Source organism: Palaemon carinicauda, chromosome 30 (genome assembly GCF_036898095.1).
Source record: "Palaemon carinicauda isolate YSFRI2023 chromosome 30, ASM3689809v2, whole genome shotgun sequence".
Lineage (NCBI taxonomy): Eukaryota > Metazoa > Arthropoda > Malacostraca > Decapoda > Palaemonidae > Palaemon > Palaemon carinicauda.
In genome coordinates, this window is record NC_090754.1 from 93,941,293 (window position 1) to 93,960,479 (window position 19,187).

Below are 19,187 nucleotides of genomic sequence, written 5' to 3' on the forward strand. Positions count from 1 at the left end.
CGTTTAGTTTTTTTATGCTACGCAGTTGTTGACGTTCAGGACGTTCAACATGCGCTCTATCGTTACGATAGAGAGAGAGTGTATCACGGTTTCACTTTGCAGTAAGAGTAAATCGATTCTGACGTTTTGTTCATTCTTTCTTAGCTTAAATGTTTTAAATTCTAATTTAAAGGAACTTTTTATTTGAAAAACCTTTTAGTTTTTTCCTTTAGTCAAATAACATGTTTTTTTGACGAAATATAATTGGGCTCTTCTCTTAGGTGCGAAATCAAGAGAGAAAGAGAGAGAGAGAGATAGAGACGGAGGGAGAGAGAGGAGAGAAAACGTTCCGTTCAAGCGGGTAACGTTGTTCTTGTGTTACTCGCGTCCCTAGTCGCTGTACGGGGAGGAAGGATAAAACGTTTTTAGGTTTTTTATTCTCGTCCCCAGGCTATGTGCGGTGAGAGATTGAAAACGTAGTTATATGAACTAGTGTTTAGTCTCTTTCCCAGCCACTGATTTTTTTTTTTTTATCTTAAAATATGTTTTCTGTTTTTTTGCTGGTATTAATGAGCTTGCATTATACGACTGATTTCGCAATTACTAACTTTTAATGAAGGGTAGAATTGCGTGTTTCAGGTAGAAATAAGTGCTAAACAGAAAATCGAAGTGATAAAGTGATATGCGCAAAGTGTTACAGTGTTGCGTCCGAGGCGCAAAGTGTTACAGTGTTGCGTCCGAGGGTTCGTCTGTTCGTGCCTGTCGTTCACCTAGTCCGGGACCTCTTACATGCTCCCAAGCCCAGGGGAGAAGTAATGTCAAACGACTTATGGGTTCGAGAGGCCTTGACCAACGAACAGACGTTTTTCCCTCTATGGTATCGGGTGTATCTTACCAAGATCTCCCCTACCATTAGACGAGAGAGACGTTGTTTCTCCTCGTCATCCGAAGGCTTTTCGCATAAGAAACCTGTCACAAGGTTTCGAAGCCCTTAAGCGAAAGTCAGTCCTTTCAGGACAGGTCCAGCGTCCTGGTTACAACCATTAGGACAGCTCTGACCCTATGCAGTCATCGGATAACTGCTCGCCGCCTAACAAAAGCGTAACACAGACTCCGAGAGTCTTTTTTTGTAGGCAAAGTGTTGCGGTCACAGACGTTACCCTCGTCTCTTACCACAACCATTTCCGTTGATCCTTAATGGGTTGTATGGCAAGACATGCAGTATATGCTTGCCTCCCTTATGGAAGACTATTCTACCGATTAGTCCGTTGAGTCTAGCCGTTTATCTCATCGATATCCTGGCTTTCAGCCAACCTAACGTTCCTTTGTGCTTACTGTTGACGTTGGCGTAGCTTAGTCACGTCAGTCTGGTTGTTTAGAACCACACTCGATGCGGTCTCGTGTGGTTTTTCAGCCGCATTTGGACGTTAGGCCACTTGCTGATGCTCCTGTTGACGTTCAAGACGTTCTCTAACAATCAGAGTTGACTTGTTTTGACGCTGTGCGTCAACCTCCGCATTCTAGAGTTGTTTTGACTGCTCAGTCTAGGCAGTCAAAGCAGTCTCGAGTGGACGCTGTGCGTCCTCACGCACCTGTTGTGGTTGACAGTTCAGTTGTTGACAGTTCACAGACTGTCAAGCAGTTACATGACGTTGCGTTCTGGTCCGCTACTAATGCACCAGTGAGTGTGGACTCTGCTTGTAAAGCATTGCCACCACGGTAGGTCTCTCCCTTGCTTGAGACTCGGCTTTTATCGGACAAGGTTCCTGTAGATGAGGAAGTTGCTGTTCTCCCTCCTACTGATATTCCCTTGAGGACTCTGTCAGATGGAGAGGAGCCTAAAGCTGCTTAGCCTCCTATGGACTTTAATTAAATCATGATGATTTTTTTTAAGGATCTTTGTCCGGATCTTTTTGTAACTGCTGCTCCTCGTTCGCCTAAACGTCAGAGCTTACACTAGGCCTAGCTACTTCGAAGCCGTTGTTTTTAAGCTAGTGCTCTCTCGCTCTCCTAGAGAGCGTTACGTTGGCTAGGCGACTGGTTTTTCACCAGGAGGAGTTTGGGGGATACAGCCTTTGCTTTCCCTTCTTTTAAACTGGTTTATAGAGCGAGAGTCTGATATGACACGAGAGAAGTTCTCGGCTTGGGAGTTCATGCCTCTGCCCAGATAGACTTCTCAATTCTCGTAGACTCTCCCTGGCGCCTAGCCAGGAGACGCTCCAAGTTGTTTACAGGTCAACTTCACAGCTGTTTTCGAGCCTTTGAAGTTTTGCTGTACAATTATGTCACACATAACAAGGCTTTCAGGGATGGTAAACGGTACCGCCTCAGTCGCTAACCCCGTCTGTTGCCACACCTGCTCCCGTAGACCCTAAATGGGCTTTGCTGCAAGACATGCAGTCCAAGCTTGCGTCCTTGATAGAGGACTTTAATGCAGAGAAGGTTGCTACCGAACCTTCTGGCCAACAACCTTCCAACCGGTTGGTTGTGCGCCCTGTTGACGCTGAGGTAACCTACTCGCGTCTGCCAGTTGAGGTGGTTCCTCCACCGATGCGACCCAGTGTGGGTTGCCAGCCACACGTTGACGTTAAGCGACGCTCGGAGGTGGTTGTTGACGTTCAGGACGTTCAACAACCAGCAGAGGTGACTTGTTTTGACGCAGTGCGTCAACCTCAGCAACCCGGTAGGGTGTTGACTGCACAACCCAGATGGTCTAGACAGTCTCGGGTTGACGCTGTGCTTCCTCGCGCACCCATGGTTGTTGACAGTTCACAGACTGTGCAGCAGTTCCATGATATTGCGTCCGGCTCCGTCACGCATCCACCAGTGCGACCGGACTCAGCGAGCCAGACGTTGCCCACTCCGTTGCCGTTTCCTCATCAGTTTTCGGATGAGGAACCCTCTGATGAGGACGTTGCTGAACAACAAGACGATCAGCCCCCAGAATAGATCAAGCCCTGCTATCCATCCAGAAGATGCTGAAGAAGGAACGCTGCTCAGTCAGGCTGTGGATGAGTCTGGTAGGGACGCTGTCATCCGTGGAACAATTTGTGTCACTAGGAAGACTACACCTCCGTCCTCTTCAATACCATCTAGCTTTTCACTGGAAAAAGGACAAGACGCTAGAAGCGGTCTCGATCCCGGTTTCCGAAAAGATAAAGTCTTGTCTGACTTGGTGGAAGGACAATATCAACCTAAGAGAGGGTCTTCCCCTGGCTGTTCAGACTCCCAACCACGTTCTCTTCTCGGACGCATCAGACGTAGGCTGAGGTGCGACATTAGACGGTCGGGAATGCTCGGGAATATGGAACTCAAGTCAAAGGACAATGCATATCAACTGCAAGGAGCTACTGGCAGTATATCTGGCCTTGAAAAGCTTCAGGTCTCTCCTTCAAGGCAAAGTGGTGGAGGTGAACTCGGACAACACCACGGCTTTGGCGTACATCTCCAAGCAAGGAGGGACCTACTCTCTGACGTTGTACGAGATCGCAAGGGACCTCCTCACCTGGTCAAAAGGTCTAAACATATCACTAGTAACGAGGTTCATCCAAGGCAACTTGAATGTCATGGCAGATTGTCTCAGTCGGAAGGGACAAATAATTCCAACAGAATGGACCCTCCACAAGGATGTATGCAAGAGACTTTGGGCCACCTGGGGCCAGCCAACCATAGATCTCTTCGCAACCTCGATGACCAAGAGGCTCCCAATATTTTGCTCACCAATCCCGGACCCAGCAGCAGTTCATATAGATACCTTTCTCCTAGATTGGTCACATCTAGATCTATATGCATTCCCTCCGTTCAAGATTGTCAACAAGGTACTGCAGAAGTTCGCCTCTCACGAAGGGACAAGGTTGACGCTAGTTGCTCCCCTCTGGCCCGCGAGAGAATGGTTCACCGAGGTACTTCGATGGCTAGTAGACGTTCCCAGAACACTTCCCCTAAGGGTGGACCTTCTACGTCAGCCACACGTAAAGAAGGTACACCAAGGCCTCCACGCTCTTCGTCTGACTGCCTTCAGACTATCGAAAGACACTCAAGAGCTAGAGGCTTTTCGAAGGAGGCAGCCAGAGCGATTGCTAGAGCAAGGAGAACATCCACCCTTACAGTCTACCAATCGAAGTGGGAAATCTTCCGAAACTGGTGCAAGTCAGTATCCGTATCCTCAACCAGTACCTCTGTAACTCAAATAGCTGACTTCCTCTTATATCTGAGGAAAGAACGATCTCTTTCAGCTCCCACTATCAAGGGTTACAGAAGCATGTTGGCATCAGTCTTCCGTCACAGAGGCTTAGATCTTTCCAACAATAAAGATCTACAGGACCTCCTTAAGTCTTTTGAGACCACGAAGGAGCGTCGTTTGGTTACACCTGGTTGGAATTTAGACGTGGTACTAAGATTCCTTATGTCAGACAGGTTCGAGCCACTACAATCAGCCTCCCTGAAAGATCTCACCTTAAAGACTCTTTTCCTGGTATGCTTAGCCACAGCTAAAAGAGTCAGTGAGATTCATGCCTTCAGCAAGAACATCGGATTCTCATCCGAAACGGCTACATGTTCTCTACAACTTGGTTTTCTAGCCTAAAACGAGCTGCCTTTTCGACCTTGGCCAAAATCGTTCGATATTCCAAGCTTATCGAATATGGTTGGAAATGAACTAGAAAGAGTCTTATGCCCTGTAAGAGCTCTTAAGTTCTATTTAAAACGAACTAAACCTTTACGAGGCCCGTCTGAAGCTTTATGGTGTTCAGTTAAGAAACCATCTTTGCCTATGTCAAAGAATGCTTTATCCTATTTTATCAGACTGTTAATACGAGAAGCTCATTCCCATTTGAGTGAGGAAGACCAAGCTTTGCTGAAGGTAAGGACACACGAAGTTAGAGCTGTCGTAACTTCCGTGGCCTTTAAACAAAATAGATCTCTGCGAAGTATAATGGACGCAACCTATTGGAGAAGCAAGTCAGTGTTCGCGTCTTTTTATCTTAAGGATGTCCAGTCTATTTACGAGGACTGCTACACTCTGGGATCATTCGTAGCAGCGAGTTCAGTAGTGGGTGAGGGCTCAACCACTACAATTCCCTAATTCCATAACCTTTTTAATCTTTCTCTTGAAATGTTTTTATTGTTGTTTTTGGGTTGTCCGGAAGGCTAAGAAGCCTTTCGCATCCTGGTTGATTTGGCGGGTGGTCAAAGTCATTTCTTGAGAAGCGCCTAGATTAGAGGTTTTGATGAGGTCCTGTTGTATGGGTTGCAACCCTTGATACTTCAGATCCTAGGGGTCGATCAGCATCCTGAGAGGATCGCGAGGCTCCGTAAGGAAGACGTACTTAAAAAGGCAGAGTAATTGTTCAAGTCGACTTCCTTACCAGGTACCTATTTATTTTGTTTTTGTTATTTTGATAACTTCTAAAATGAAATAAAAATTCTTAGCTCATAATAATGTAAACATATAGTGCTGGTCTCTACCCACCCCCCTGGGTGTGAATCAGCTATTATAATCACCGGCTAAGTTTAATATTGAAAAATGTTATTTTGATAATAAAATAAATTTTTTAATATACTTACCCGGTGATTATAAATTAAAGGACCCTCCCTTCCTCCCCAATAGAGATGCAGTGGAACGAGGAGAAAATTGAGTTCTTTGTTTACATTGAGTACTGGGTATCTGGACGACAGATGGCGCTGTTGGGCACACCCGCAACCTGTGTAGCGATCGCTGGCGAATTTTACCTTAGAGTTTTCTGTCGAGCAACAGAGTTGCAGCTATTATAATCACCGGGTAAGTATATTCAAAAATTTATTTTATTATCAAAATAACATTTTTTCATATTTTTGATAATTTTTTGAAATAAATTCAGGCATTTTCCAAGAGAATGAGACCAACCTGACCTCTCTATGATAAAAATTAAGGCTGTTAGAGCAATTTAAAAAAAAATATACTGCAAAATGTGCTGGGAAAAAATAACCCTCTGGGGGTTAAGGGTCGGAAATTTCCAAATAGGCTGGGGGTAAAAGGGTTAAGATATCCCAATTTTTTTTCTGTTGTCCTGAAATATCCTAATTTCTCTTCTTGAAATGTCATAATTTTTGGGTCTTTAGATATCATAGTTTTGGTGGCTTGAATTATCTTAATAGTTTAGGGGCTTAAAATATCTTACTTTTGGGAAGTTCAAGCATCTTCTTTTGAGGGCTGAAATATCTTACTTTTTGGTCTTTAAATATCTTACTTTTGGGGCCTAGGATATCTTACTTTTAGGGTTTACAGTATCTTTCTTTTTGGGTCTTAAAATATCTCACTTTAGGGGGTTTAAGATATCTTTCTTGAGTTTAAAATATCCTACTTTTGGGGACTTGAAATATTTTACTTTAGAGGGCTTAAAGTATCTTACTTTTGGGGCTTAAAATATTTTAATTTTTGGGACTTAAGATATCTTACTTTTGGAGGCTTAAAATATCTTACTTTTGGAGCTTGAAATACCTTACTTATGGAGTGTTCAAATATCTTACTTTTGGAGGCTTGAAATATACTTTTATGGGCTTGAAGTATATTACTTTTGGGGTCTTAAAATATCTTACTGTTGGGGGCTTTAAATATATCCCTTTTGGGGGCTTGAATTATATCACTTTTGTGTGCTTAAAATATCTTACTTTTGGGGGCTTGAAATATATTACTGTTTCTGGAGCTCAAGATATCATACTTTTGCAGGCTTGAAATATCTTACTTTTGGGGTCATAAAATATCTTACTGTTTTTAGCTAAAGATATCCTACTTTTATGGCTTAAAATATCTTACTTTTTGGGAGTAAAATTACCTTAATTTTGGGGCTTAAGATATCCTAATTTGTTTTCAATTGAGCTGATTTATTAAACATATATTATTGCTTAAAAATGACTAAAAACTTCTAAATTTGTACTTTATAAATCTTGATTATTATTGCTTAAAAATGACTGAAAACTACTAAATTTGTACTTTATAAATCTTGATTATTATTGCTTAAAAATGACTGAAAACTACTAAATTTGTACTTTATAAATCTTGATTATTATTGCTTAAAAATGACTGAAAACTACTAAATTTGTACTTTATAAATCTTGATTATTATTGCTTAAAAATTACTGAAAACTACTAAATTTGTACTTTATAAATCTTGATTATTATTACTTAAAAATGACTGAAAACTACTAAATTTGTACTTTATAAATCTTGATTATTATTGCTTAAAAATGAATGAAAACTGCTAAATTTGTACTTTATAAATCTTGATTATTATTGCTTAAAAATGACTGAAAACTACTAAATTTGTACTTTATAAATCTTGATTATTATTGCTTAAAAATGACTGAAAACTACTAAATTTGTACTTTATAAATCTTGATTATTATTACTTAAAAATGACTGAAAACTTCTAAATTTGTACTTTATAAATCTTGATTATTATTACTTAAAAATGACTGAAAACTGCTAAATTTTTACTTTATAAATCTTGATTATTATTGCTTAAAAATTACCAAAAACTCCTAAATTTGTACTTTATAAATCTTGATTATTATTGCTTAAAAATGACTGAAAACTGCTAAATTTGTACTTTATAAATCTTGATTATTATTGCTTAAAAATGACTGAAAACTGCTAAATTTGTACTTTATAAATCTTGATTATTATTGCTTAAAAATGACTGAAAACTTCTAAATTTGTACTTTATAAATCTTGATTATTATTGCTTAAAAATGACTGAAAACCACTAAATTTGTACTTTATAAATCTTGATTATTATTGCTTAAAAATGACTGAAAACTACTAAATTTGTACTTTATAAATCTTGATTATTATTGCTTAAAAATGACTGAAAACTACTAAATTTGTACTTTATAAATCTTGATTATTATTGCTTAAAAATTACTGAAAACTACTAAATTTGTATTTTATAAATCATTATTATTGCTCAAGAATTACTGAAAACTACTAATTTTGTATTTTATAAATCATTATTATTGCTTAAAAATGACTGAAAACTACAAAATTTGTACTTTATAAATTTTGATTATTATTGCTTAAAAATGACTGAAAACTACTAAATTTGAATTTTATAAATCATTATTATTGCTTAAAAATGACTGAAAACTACTAAATTTGTACTTTATAAATCTTGATTATTATTGCTTAAAAATGACCAAAAACTACTAAATGTGTACTTTATAAATCTTGATTAGTAATTTTCTGTGAGTTCCTATTAACACTTTTTGACTTTCAGGTTAATATGGCCTTCTTCTTGGATGCTACAAACCCTTCAACCAAAAGGATCACGCACATTAAGGACTATTTACTAACGTTCCCTCGAGTGAAATGATAGACTTCATATTGGACCGAGTTTATAGGGATACAGTACAACTATACCCATCCTCAACGTCCCCGAGGCTTCTGTCCGTGCACTATTAGAAAGAGGCACCAAGAAAGATGGCGTCGCTATGGGGTCCCCTTTAGGCGTCCTCTTTGGGATTCGGACTCTCCTGGTCAAGTCCTTCAGTTGGAGCAGAGCAAGTGGAACTTCCAGCGCGCTATTTTTTTAGACGTGGGAGTTTTCCCCATATTAATTACTTTGACACAATGAGGATTTAAATATCTAGTTCAAGTTTTAAGTTTTGGACAGCGTGCTAAGTTATATTGCTAGCTTACTCATTTACCTAAATTCTTTTACTTTTAGTTTCATAAATTTAGTTTTTATACAGTAAATTCCCATTAAAAATTGCTGTAATGAATAGTTGATGACTAAAATTTAGTTATAAATCAATTAAGGCTGATCTAAATCCGTGACAATAACTAAGATTGAAATCTTCCGTAAGCTAACCTGAAGTCTTTTAGAGCTAATTTATATCTCATTCTCCGTCATTAAATTTCTGGAAGTCCTGATAGGAGATATTTCAGGTAGGGGCTGGCCTATTTCAGGTAGATGCTGGGCTGTTTCAGGTAGATACTGGGCTGCGTGATGTAGAGGCTGGGCCATTTCAGGTAGAGGCTGGGGTATTTCAAGGAAGAGTTATTTCAAGTAGAGGGTGGGGAGTGTCTGGTAGATACTGGGCTGTTGACTGGGCTGTTTCATGTAGAGGCTGGGCCATTTCAGTTAGAGAGTGGTCTTTTTCAGGTAGATGCTGGGCTGTTTCAGGTAGATACTGGGCTGTTTCATGTAGAGGCTGGGCCATTTCAGGTAGAGAGTGGTCTTTTTCAGGTAGATGCTGGGCTGTTTCAGGTAGATACTGGGCTGTTTCATGTAGAGGCTGGGCCATTTCAGGTAGGGGTTATTTCATGTACAGGCTAGGCCATTTCAAGAAAGAGGTATTTCAGGTAGAGGGTGGGATATTTCAGGTAGATGCTGGGCTGTTTCAGGTAGAGACTGGGCTGTTTCATGTAGAGGCTGGGCCATTTCAGGTAGAGAGTGGTCTTTTTCAGGTAGATGCTGGGCTGTTTCAGGTAGATACTGGGCTGTTTCGTGTAGAGGCTGGGCCATTTCAGGTAGGGGTTATTTCATGTACAGGCTAGGCTATTTCAAGAAAGAGGTATTTCAGGTAGAGGGTGGGCTATTTCAGGAAGATGCTGGGCTGTTTCAGGTAGATGCTGGGCTGTTTCATGTAGAGGCTGGGCCATTTCAGGTAGGGGTTATTTCATGTACAGGCTAGGCTATTTCAAGAACAGGTATTTCAGGTAGAGGGTGGTCCATTTTAGATAGAGACTGGGCTATTTCAGGTAGAGGCAAGGCTGTTTCAGTTAAATTTGAGTCTAGATTTATTTATTTGATCCAGTGGGATTGGACACTCAAATCATGAGATCCCAGAAGCAAAGTTTTCATATTTTTTTATTTGTCAATTTTGACTTTCAGGAATTGAGTATTTCTAGTAAGATTTGAAAAACCTTCATGTATATTAAAGCAGGTTTTAGTTTGTAATTTATATCATTTTTAAATTTCAGGAAAAGGGAACATGTTCATAAATTAGTTGGGAAAATTTCAAACTGCATTGTTATTGTATTAATAATTAATAGTATATATAAGATTACTGAATTATCTGGTGCTAAAACTTTCAGTTGATGGAAATGAGGTGTTAGTTTAAGTATACTTAGATAATTTCCTTTTGTGGCATTTAAGTTGAGCTGCTTCAATTGCTTATTTCAAGATTTCAAGGTGTGTTCTTGTTCAGCCTTTCAATTTTTCTTTCTGTCCTATGAAATTAGGGTTCCCTAACCCTTTTCCCCCAGGCTATTTGGAACTTTCCAACCCATAACCCCCTGGGTTTTTTTTTTCAAGCACATTTTGCTATATATATATATATATATATATATATTCAAATTGCTCTAACAGCCTTAATTTTGGTCATATAGAGGTCAGGTTGGTTTCATTCTTTTGGAAAATGCCTGAAGTTTCTCAAAAAGTTATCAAAAATGTGCAAAAAAAATGTAAATACCGGTTTTTTGTAAGGACGTACCAGTACGTCCAGGGGGGTAAAGGGATGAGTTTTGTAAAACGTACCAGTACATCCTTTGGGGGTAAAAGGGTTAACATAAAACCCCTTCAATTTTCAATAATATACCTTAAATAGTTGATCCCCCACATTGCATTTTAAATTTCACAAAGGGTATTATTTTAACAAATGTATTTGAAGCTATTTAAAGTTTAAATACACTATTGATTATATTTAAAAATCTAGAGTAAGTATTTTGATATTTGTAATTTGTATAAGAACTTATCCCACTTTTTATTCTTAATTTTGTAAGTTTTAGTATTTGATGAAATGCCCATCCTCCGTCCCCATGTTAAATATCTCTCTCTCTCTCTCTCTCTCTCTCTCTCTCTCTCTCTCTCTCTCTCTCTCTCTCTCTCTCTCTCTCTCTCTCTCTCTCTCTGACTAGAGTAGTTTATAGAAGATTCTTGGAGTATATTTTGAAAAAGTTCTGATTTTGATGATATAGTGTTAGAGAAGCTTAAATTTAAGGTTAGGAAAGATGGTTCTTAAACTTTGTGCTTTTGGGAAGGTCAAAAGGCTGATTTGTTGATAGTTAGGAGGGCTTTGGTTTGAAATGGCTAGGAGGGCTTTGGTCACTGTGAAATGGCTAGGAGTGTGGTGGAAAATGGCTTGGAAGACTAGGAGTGTGGTGGAAAATGGCTTGGAAGACTGGTGTGAAATGGCTAGGAGAACCTTGGTGGGAAATGGCTAGAGTGCTTTGGTGTGAAATGGCTAGGAGGGCTTTGGTCACAGTGAAATGGCTAGGTGTGTGGTGTGAAATAGCTTGGAAGACTGGTGTAAAATTGTTAGGAGGGCTTTGGTGTAAAATGGATAAGAGAATCTTGGTGTGAAATGGCTAGGAGGGCTTCGGTGTGAAATGACGTGGAGTGCTCCGGTGTGAAATGGCTAGTAGGGCTTTGGAATGAAATGACCTGTAGAATCTTAGTGTGAAATGGCTAGGAGGGCTTTGGTCACAGTGAAATGGCTAGGTGTGTGGTGTGAAATAGCTTGGAAGACTGGTGTAAAATTGTTAGGAGGGCTTTGGTGTAAAATGGATAAGAGAATCTTGGTGTGAAATGGCTAGGAGGGCTTCGGTGTGAAATGACGTGGAGTGCTCCGGTGTGAAATGGCTAGTAGGGCTTTGGAATGAAATGACCTGTAGAATCTTAGTGTGAAATGGCTAGGAGGGCTTTGGTCACAGTGAAATGGCTAGGTGTGTGGTGTGAAATAGCTTGGAAGACTGGTGTAAAATTGTTAGGAGGGCTTTGGTGTAAAATGAATAAGAGAATCTTGGTGTGAAATTGCTAGGAGGGCTTCGGTGTGAAATGACTAGAAGGGCTCCAGTGTGAAATTGCTAGGGAGGGCTTTGTTGTGAAATGATTAGAAGGGCTAGGACATGTGTGTGTGTGTGAAATGGTAGGTCTTTGGCTAGTATTAGTACTATTCCTCATCTTCTCTTTAGCTACATGAACATACCTTGGAATTACTGTACCTTTGAATTTTGAAAATGCCGCAGGTTGGTGTTTCATGAAATCTTGCAAATGGGTTTGAATTAGATTATTGTTCCCTCTAATACATATCTAAAGTTTCAGAAGTCCCACTCCCACTCCTTGATCCTTCCCCTACCCAATTTGGAAAATTTAAAAAAAAATTGAAGGGAACGTTCATATGACTGAGCCTCCCTCCCCATCTGCCCCCCCTCCCTCTTCTGGTATCAGTATTTGCCATACTCCTCACCACTGAAAGGCCAAAGGGCCCATGGAGTATATATCTTGCTTTTGACGAGAACCACTGTTCATTTAGGCTGTTTATGAGCTTCCCATGTACGGAACTCGTTCATTCTTTTGGTGGTTTAATGAGAGAAGAAGACTGTTAACTGGGTTATGTTGTATTGTCAAAATGCTAGACTGCGTGCCATGGTGAATATGTTCAGTCCAATTTTATTTCCTTGAAAACTTGTCAGGGTAGATTCTGTCTTGTCAGTTCTAGTCATGATTAATAATTCAGACTTGTTAAAGCCTCAAATGATTTTAAATTTTTGATGTTTCATGCTTTTATGAATATTTGTGAAATTCAGTTTAAAATGTATTTTCAAAAATCTTTAATCTTGAATTGTAGGAGGTTGTGATGTCAAATTGAACAGGTTTCTGTTATGTATACATTGCAATTTCAGTATCGAACTATGTCAAATTTGTCATGCATTGTGTAAATTGAGTTACGAAAATTTCTGTCAAGATTGTTATTTAAATGTGTCCAAGAATATGTGGGTTTTCATTGTTAATGTGCAATTAGTAACTGTGTTTTAAGATTTTTCAATTTTATCTGTCAATGAAAATCAAAAGATTGGAAAGCTTGATTAATTTAGTTTTAAACTTTTAGATAATTTTCTTAAAAAAGTGGTGACATTGTCTAGTCATGCATTCCAGTGCTTTCTATTACACTGAGATACCTGAGCTCTCTGAAAAGGGGTCCAGCTGGGATTATAAATGTCCCAAGATATCTGATTTCTACTGTTTCTGTTCATGACATAAAGAAGGATTAAAGAACTGCTGTAGTCATTTTAGAAGAAATGTGTAATACATTCTTGAATACATTGTTGTTGGTATGGTTTTAGTTTTTAGCGTTTGTGCTTGGGAGTTACTGCCAATGGGATTAAGGGTAATTAAGGGATTATTACAGTCCCTGATTAGGCTGAAGGAACATAGAGAGTAGAGGTCCCCTTTTTGTTTTGTTTCATTGTTGGTGTCGGCTACCCCCCAAAATTGGGGGAAGTGCCTTGTTATATGTATGTATGATTACAGTCCTTGTTTGTGTAATTCAGGATCAGGTAACCTAGTTTAGGGAATGATTATACAGGTCGTAAATAAGGGTTAGATTATAATTGTTTAATTTGCTCTCGATTTGTTTCTAAAATTTCTCCATGATTTGGCAAAGGGGTCTAAACTGAAGTTTGACTTTTTTATGATTAGATTTTATATATGTACAATGATACTGATGTACAGGAATGTATCTTGTGTAGTAATTTATGAAAAAAAAAAACCTCCTCTGAAGTTATATTCTTTTTTTTTGTGCGAGGAAACTTTATAATTCAGAAATGTTAGGCATAATCTGATAAGCCTCTGAAGCTTTTACAAAATATTAAGTGAGAGCATTGGTATTATATTGTAATAGATTATATACCTCGCCAATTTCTTTTGATTTTACTAACACTGGATTTGAATTTACAATTTAGGTTGTTCACGTATAACAAGATCGTAAGTTCTACGCTATTCTTGCTGGACAACTAAAGCCAGAAACTGTTTAATTAACTGAAAGCTTGATAAACTCTGATCTGCTTATGCCAAAGTCCCTTACGTTTAAATGCTAATATATTTAAGATTAACGTCACAAACTGTTGATTAAAATTGTCTAAAACTTTAGTTAACTTACGTCCATGTTGAGTAAATGTATAGTAACTTAAGGTTATCTAGAACTAGAAGTTAGTGCATTAATATTCAAAGCATTTTATAAGAATTTATTTTTTTAGATATTTTAATGTCTTAATGTTTCATGTACCCAGCGTGCAGGTTGAATATATAATCTGGTAAAAATTATATAAGTGGAATTGAGGTTTTCTCAAAAACCTACAACTCCTTTAGAACAAGCCTTGAAGGTTAGTTAAGCTGGAAATATAGAAATAAGATACAGAGGAGGTATTTAGAAACTTTGAGATGCTTATTCGTGCGAAGATTGTTTCAAATGTCTGCGCTTGCATTAATTTTAATGTAGATATTACCATAATCTTCAAAGTAACTTAAGGGGACAAGAAAAAGTCCGTTTGTCACTCTGTAAATTAGCAAAAGTTTTTAAATGTAATTTTGACGATTGGTTCAAGACTTAAGCTCTGAGAGTGCGCCACTTGATTTTGCTGCTCTACCACTTAAAATCAAACCTTGGTATTCAATTTAGGAATTAATTGATGCAAGACAATGCATTCTTTGTACATCAGTAAATTTGTAACAAGCAAGGAACGAGTGGTTGAATGATGTCTGGTGTAAGTGTTACCAGGAGGATTTAGTCTACAGAAGAAAGTTATAGTTTTGTACTTGTGTTGTCTTTAGTGAAAATTAGTTTAATTGGGTGTTGATTTTCATAGATCTGTGTAAATTTTATCTTTGTGAGACACTTGGATTAGTTTTTTCTCGGGTTAAATCAAGGTTAGCAAGAAATCTATTCGTCAGGTTAACACCAAATATTTAATCTAGATTATGCTAAATCATAGGAAATTCAGTTTAAATAGTGAGATTAGGGTAAACTTTGTTCAGTAGGCAACTCTAAACATTTATTCTATTTCATAAAGGACAGTATAAGTTAGTCTCCTTGCATAATTGGCCAAACCGGAGTTTCAAATCAAAGGGTTTTGAGAATAATGTAAATGGTGCCTAAATTTATTTCATACTTGAATCGTAGATTTTAAAGATTTTTGTAATGAGTAATTAAATGCATTTATGAAATATCAAATCCACCGGTTAATCATTTCAAAGTAATTTCACTTGTCTTTGTATTAATTCTTTCAAGATTAAATTTAAACAGTTTTTTGATAGCAAATCAACTCATACCAATGATATCCCGTTTTGCAATGTTAAATCGGTTGTTCAGTTTACGAGATTGGTATATCCTTATTATTTTTATCTATAGATTGTCAAAATTATATTACATTATTTTATTAATCTTTGATATTAGCTTTTTACGTGGCCACATTAAGATGAGGCGACAGGCAAGGTGTTGAGTGTTAGATATGCAGATATAGAAATATCCTTTTTTGATATGAAGGACAAGCTTAAGGTTTTTTCAAACAATTCGTTTTTAAAGGGACAAGTTTCAGGTTTGTGCTTTTACCATAAGCAATGAAATTTACAAATGATACCTATTGTATAAGATACTTTATAATTCTGATTTTTTTCAAGAGTTTCTATTAACCCTTAACCCCCAGGCTATTTGGAGATTTCCAACCCTTAACCCCCAGGGGGTTATTTTTTTCCCAGCACATTTTGCAGTATATTTTTTTTTAAATTGCTTTAACAGCCTTAATTTTTGTCATAGAGAGGTCAGGTTGGTCTCATTCTCTTGGAAAATGCCTGAATTTTCTCAAAAATTTATCAAAAATATGAAAAAAAATGATTTTTATAGCATTTTTTTGCAAGGACGTACCGGTACGTCCATGGGGGTAAAGGGATGGCTTTTGTGAAACGTACCAGTACGTCCTTTGGGGGTAAAAGGGTTAATAAGTGGAATTAGTTTTTAATGAAAGAGTAAAGTCATTAGTTCATGTTATTGAAATATAGACACTTTGCAAGTCTTGGGATTGATTCTTTTCAAATCGAATTTCAGTTATCTTCAGGATTCATGATAGTCCAATAACTTTGACAATAATTTTATGATGAATTTCTGTTAATTAAACATAAATCTAAATTATATTTATATCACATACGTTTTAAGGTAACTTATTTTCTAAAGTATTAAAAAGTCTACCGACTATTAACCCTTTTACCCCCAAAGGACGTACTGGTACGTTTCACAGAAGCCATCCCTTTACTCCCATGGACGTACCGGTACGTCCTTGCAAAAAAATGCTATAAAAATTAGTTTTTCATATTTTTTGATAATTTTTTGAGAAAATTCAGGCATTTTCCAAGAGAATGAGACCAACCTGACCTCTCTATGACAAAAAATAAGGCTGTTAGAGCAATCTAAAAAAAAAATATACTGCAAAATGTGCTGGGAAAAAAATAACCCCTTGGGGGTTAAGGGTTGGAAATTTCCAAATAGCCTGGGGGTAAAAGGGTTAAGGTAACTTATTTTCTAAAGTATTAAAAAGTCTACCGACTATTAAGATCCTAAATACGAAGTTTATAATGCCAAAGGTATTCCGAAAAATTCAAAATCTTCTTAAGCTTGTTAACCCTTTTACCCCCGGGGTATTTGGAAATTTCCCACCCTTAACCCCCAGGGGGTTATTTTTTTCCAAGCACATTTTGCAGTATATTTTCTTTAAATTGCTCTAACAGCCTTAATTTTTGTAATAGAGAGGTCAGGTTGGTCTCATTCTCTTGGAAAATGCCTGAATTTTCTCAAAAAATTATCAAAAAATATGAAAAACTAATTTTTATAGCATTTTTTTGCAAGGACGTACCGGTACGTCCATGGGGGTAAAGGGATGGCTTTTGTGAAACGTACCAGTACGTCCTTTTGGGGGTAAAAGGGTTAATAAGTGGAATTAGTTTTTAATGAAAGAGTAAAGCCATTAGTTCATGTTATTGAAATATAGACACTTTGCAAGTCTTGGGATTGATTCTTTTCAAATCAAATTTCAGTTATCTTCAGGATTCATGATAGTCCAATAACTTTGACAATAATTTTATGATGAATTTCTGTTAATTAAACTTAAATTTAAATTATATTTATATCACATACGTTTTAAGGTAACATATTTTCTAAAGTATTAAAAAGTCTACCGACTATTAACCCTTTTACCCCCAAAGGACGTACTGGTACATTTCACAAAACTCATCCCTTTACCCCCATGGACGTACCACGGTACGTCCCTGCAAAAAACTGCTATTTACAACTTTTTTTTTAATTTTTTTATAATTTTTTGAGAAAATTCAGGCATTTTCCAAGAGAATGAGACCAACCTGACCTCTCTATGACCAAAATTAAGGCTGTTAAAGCAATTTAAAAAAATATATACAGTACTGCAAAATGTGCTGGGAAAAAAATAACCCCTTGGGGGTTAAGGGTTGGAAATTTCCAAATAGCCTGGGGGTAAAAGGGTTAAGGTGACTTATTTTCTAAAGTATTAAAAAGTCTACCGACTATTAAGATCCTAAATACGAAGTTTATAATGCCAAAGGTATTCCGAAAAATTCAAAACCTTCTTAAGCTTGTTAATAGTTTATGGTTTAATAAGAGATGTTCAGGAGTAGGTAATAACAACAGAATTTATTCAGGACTGGGCAGTTGGTGTGGCGTGTGAGATTGACTGATTTTCATCAAGTAGACACACTGTTCTATTAGTTGCTGTACCTGTATGATAGGAATAAGTACTAGGCAACGTGACACTTGGGTAAAATCTAGACCTCCTGTTAGTTTAAGGGGTTTTCAGCTTTGTACATAGGCCTCCTGTTAGTTTAAGGGGTTTTCAGCTTTGTAGGTAGGCCTCCTGTTAGTTTGAGGGGTTTTCAGCTTTGTAGGTAGGCCTCCTGTTAGTTTAAGGGGTTTTCAGCTTTTAGGTAGGCGTACTGTTAGTTTAAGGAGTTTTCAACTTTGTACATAGGCCGACTGTTAGTTTAAGGGTTTTTCAGCTTTGTAGGTAGGCCTACTGTTAGTTTAAGGGGTTTTCAGCTTTGTAGGTAGGCCTCCTGTTAGTTTAAGGGTTTTTCAGCTTTGTAGGTAGGCCTACTGTTAGTTTAAGGGGTTTTCAGCTTTGTAGGTAGGCCTCCTGTTAGTTTGAGGGGTTTTCAGCTTTGTAGGTAGGCCTCCTGTTAGTTTGAGGGGTTTTCAGCTTTGTACGTAGGCCTACTGTTAGTTTAAGGGGTTTTCAGCTTTGTACGTAGGCCTACTGTTAGTTTAAGGGGTTTTCAGCTTTGTACGTAGGCCTACTGTTAGTTTAAGGGGTTTTCAGCTTTGTTGGTATGACTACTGTTAGGGTAGTTTGGCTTTTAAGAAAATCTTAGATTAGGTTCTCTCCACCGAGCTTTCAAATTGGGTCTTATTTGAGAATGTATTACACATGGAACTGAATTGACTTTTGTGGTCCACGTGCAAGGTTAATGTGTACTTCGGTCCGATCTGCCTATCTGCTAGGAGGAGTAGTAAGGATAGTCAGGGCAGTGGTTTGCACGTGTCTTCTCCTTTACCCGACTCAATCATGCACATGAAATGGGACGGATGAGAGATGCCTTTGGGCAGTTGTGGTTCCTGTCTGCTTTTGAGAGAGCGAAAGGTTTCTGGAGTAATCGATCGTGATGGAATTGCACTATAAAACTGACGAGGTCTCCACTCCCTCCAACCATGTTTTCACTTAATGGTCGTTTCTAAACGAAACTTTAGATTTAAAAAGATATCCCCTTGCTTTTTAATTGCTTAAAATGTAAAGAAAACTATAGAATACTATAACATTATCTTGAAAAAAAAAATCCTACTATTCTGGGCATATTTAATTTGCAATCATTGCATTAATGTCTGTAAGATTTTCAATAAAATATTTCAAAAGAGAAGGAAATGGAAAGCATTCAAGGGCCTGGTGACTTTGTCCGTTCAAAAAATACTTGACTAGTCGTTTGTTACCAGGTGGGAAGGGGTGGGCCTTGGTGGGCTTTCCATTTCCTTCTCTTTTTTTATTGAAAACTTAATTGATTTACACAATCATGACGCTTTTAACCTCAAATGTTGAACTTCAAACTCATTCCAATGTTCATAAAATCAAAGAAATCGAATTAATTCAGTGTCCCATGTTATGAGATCTGAAATGTTCATTTTCTATGACTGTCGTTGGCAGAGTTTGTTAGAAATTGGGGTTAAAGAATTTGATAATAGTTTGTCATTGACTTTGTAATGTATTCATATTTATACTTAATATTGCTATGGAGTGTATTGAAACCTGTCCTGTGTATGACAACCAATCTTCTACAATAAAAGTCTTGATCGAAATTTACTAGTTTTTCTTAATTCATAAT

The 19,187-nt window shown here is 37.5% G+C and overlaps 1 protein-coding gene and 1 long non-coding RNA gene across 2 annotated transcripts in view; one reads left to right on the plus strand and one right to left on the minus strand.

The window, feature by feature from the left end:
* Window positions 1-10,288, plus strand: part of LOC137623868 (uncharacterized) — a 55,643-nt gene extending 45,355 nt beyond the window's left edge. Inside the window, exon 4 of the long non-coding RNA XR_011040663.1 lies at window positions 8,232-10,288. This is a non-coding gene — a long non-coding RNA (uncharacterized lncRNA). The remainder of the gene's footprint in view (window positions 1-8,231) is intronic.
* Window positions 1-19,187, minus strand: part of LOC137623356 (uncharacterized) — a 547,933-nt gene that overhangs the window by 478,854 nt on the left and 49,892 nt on the right. The window lies entirely within an intron of this gene.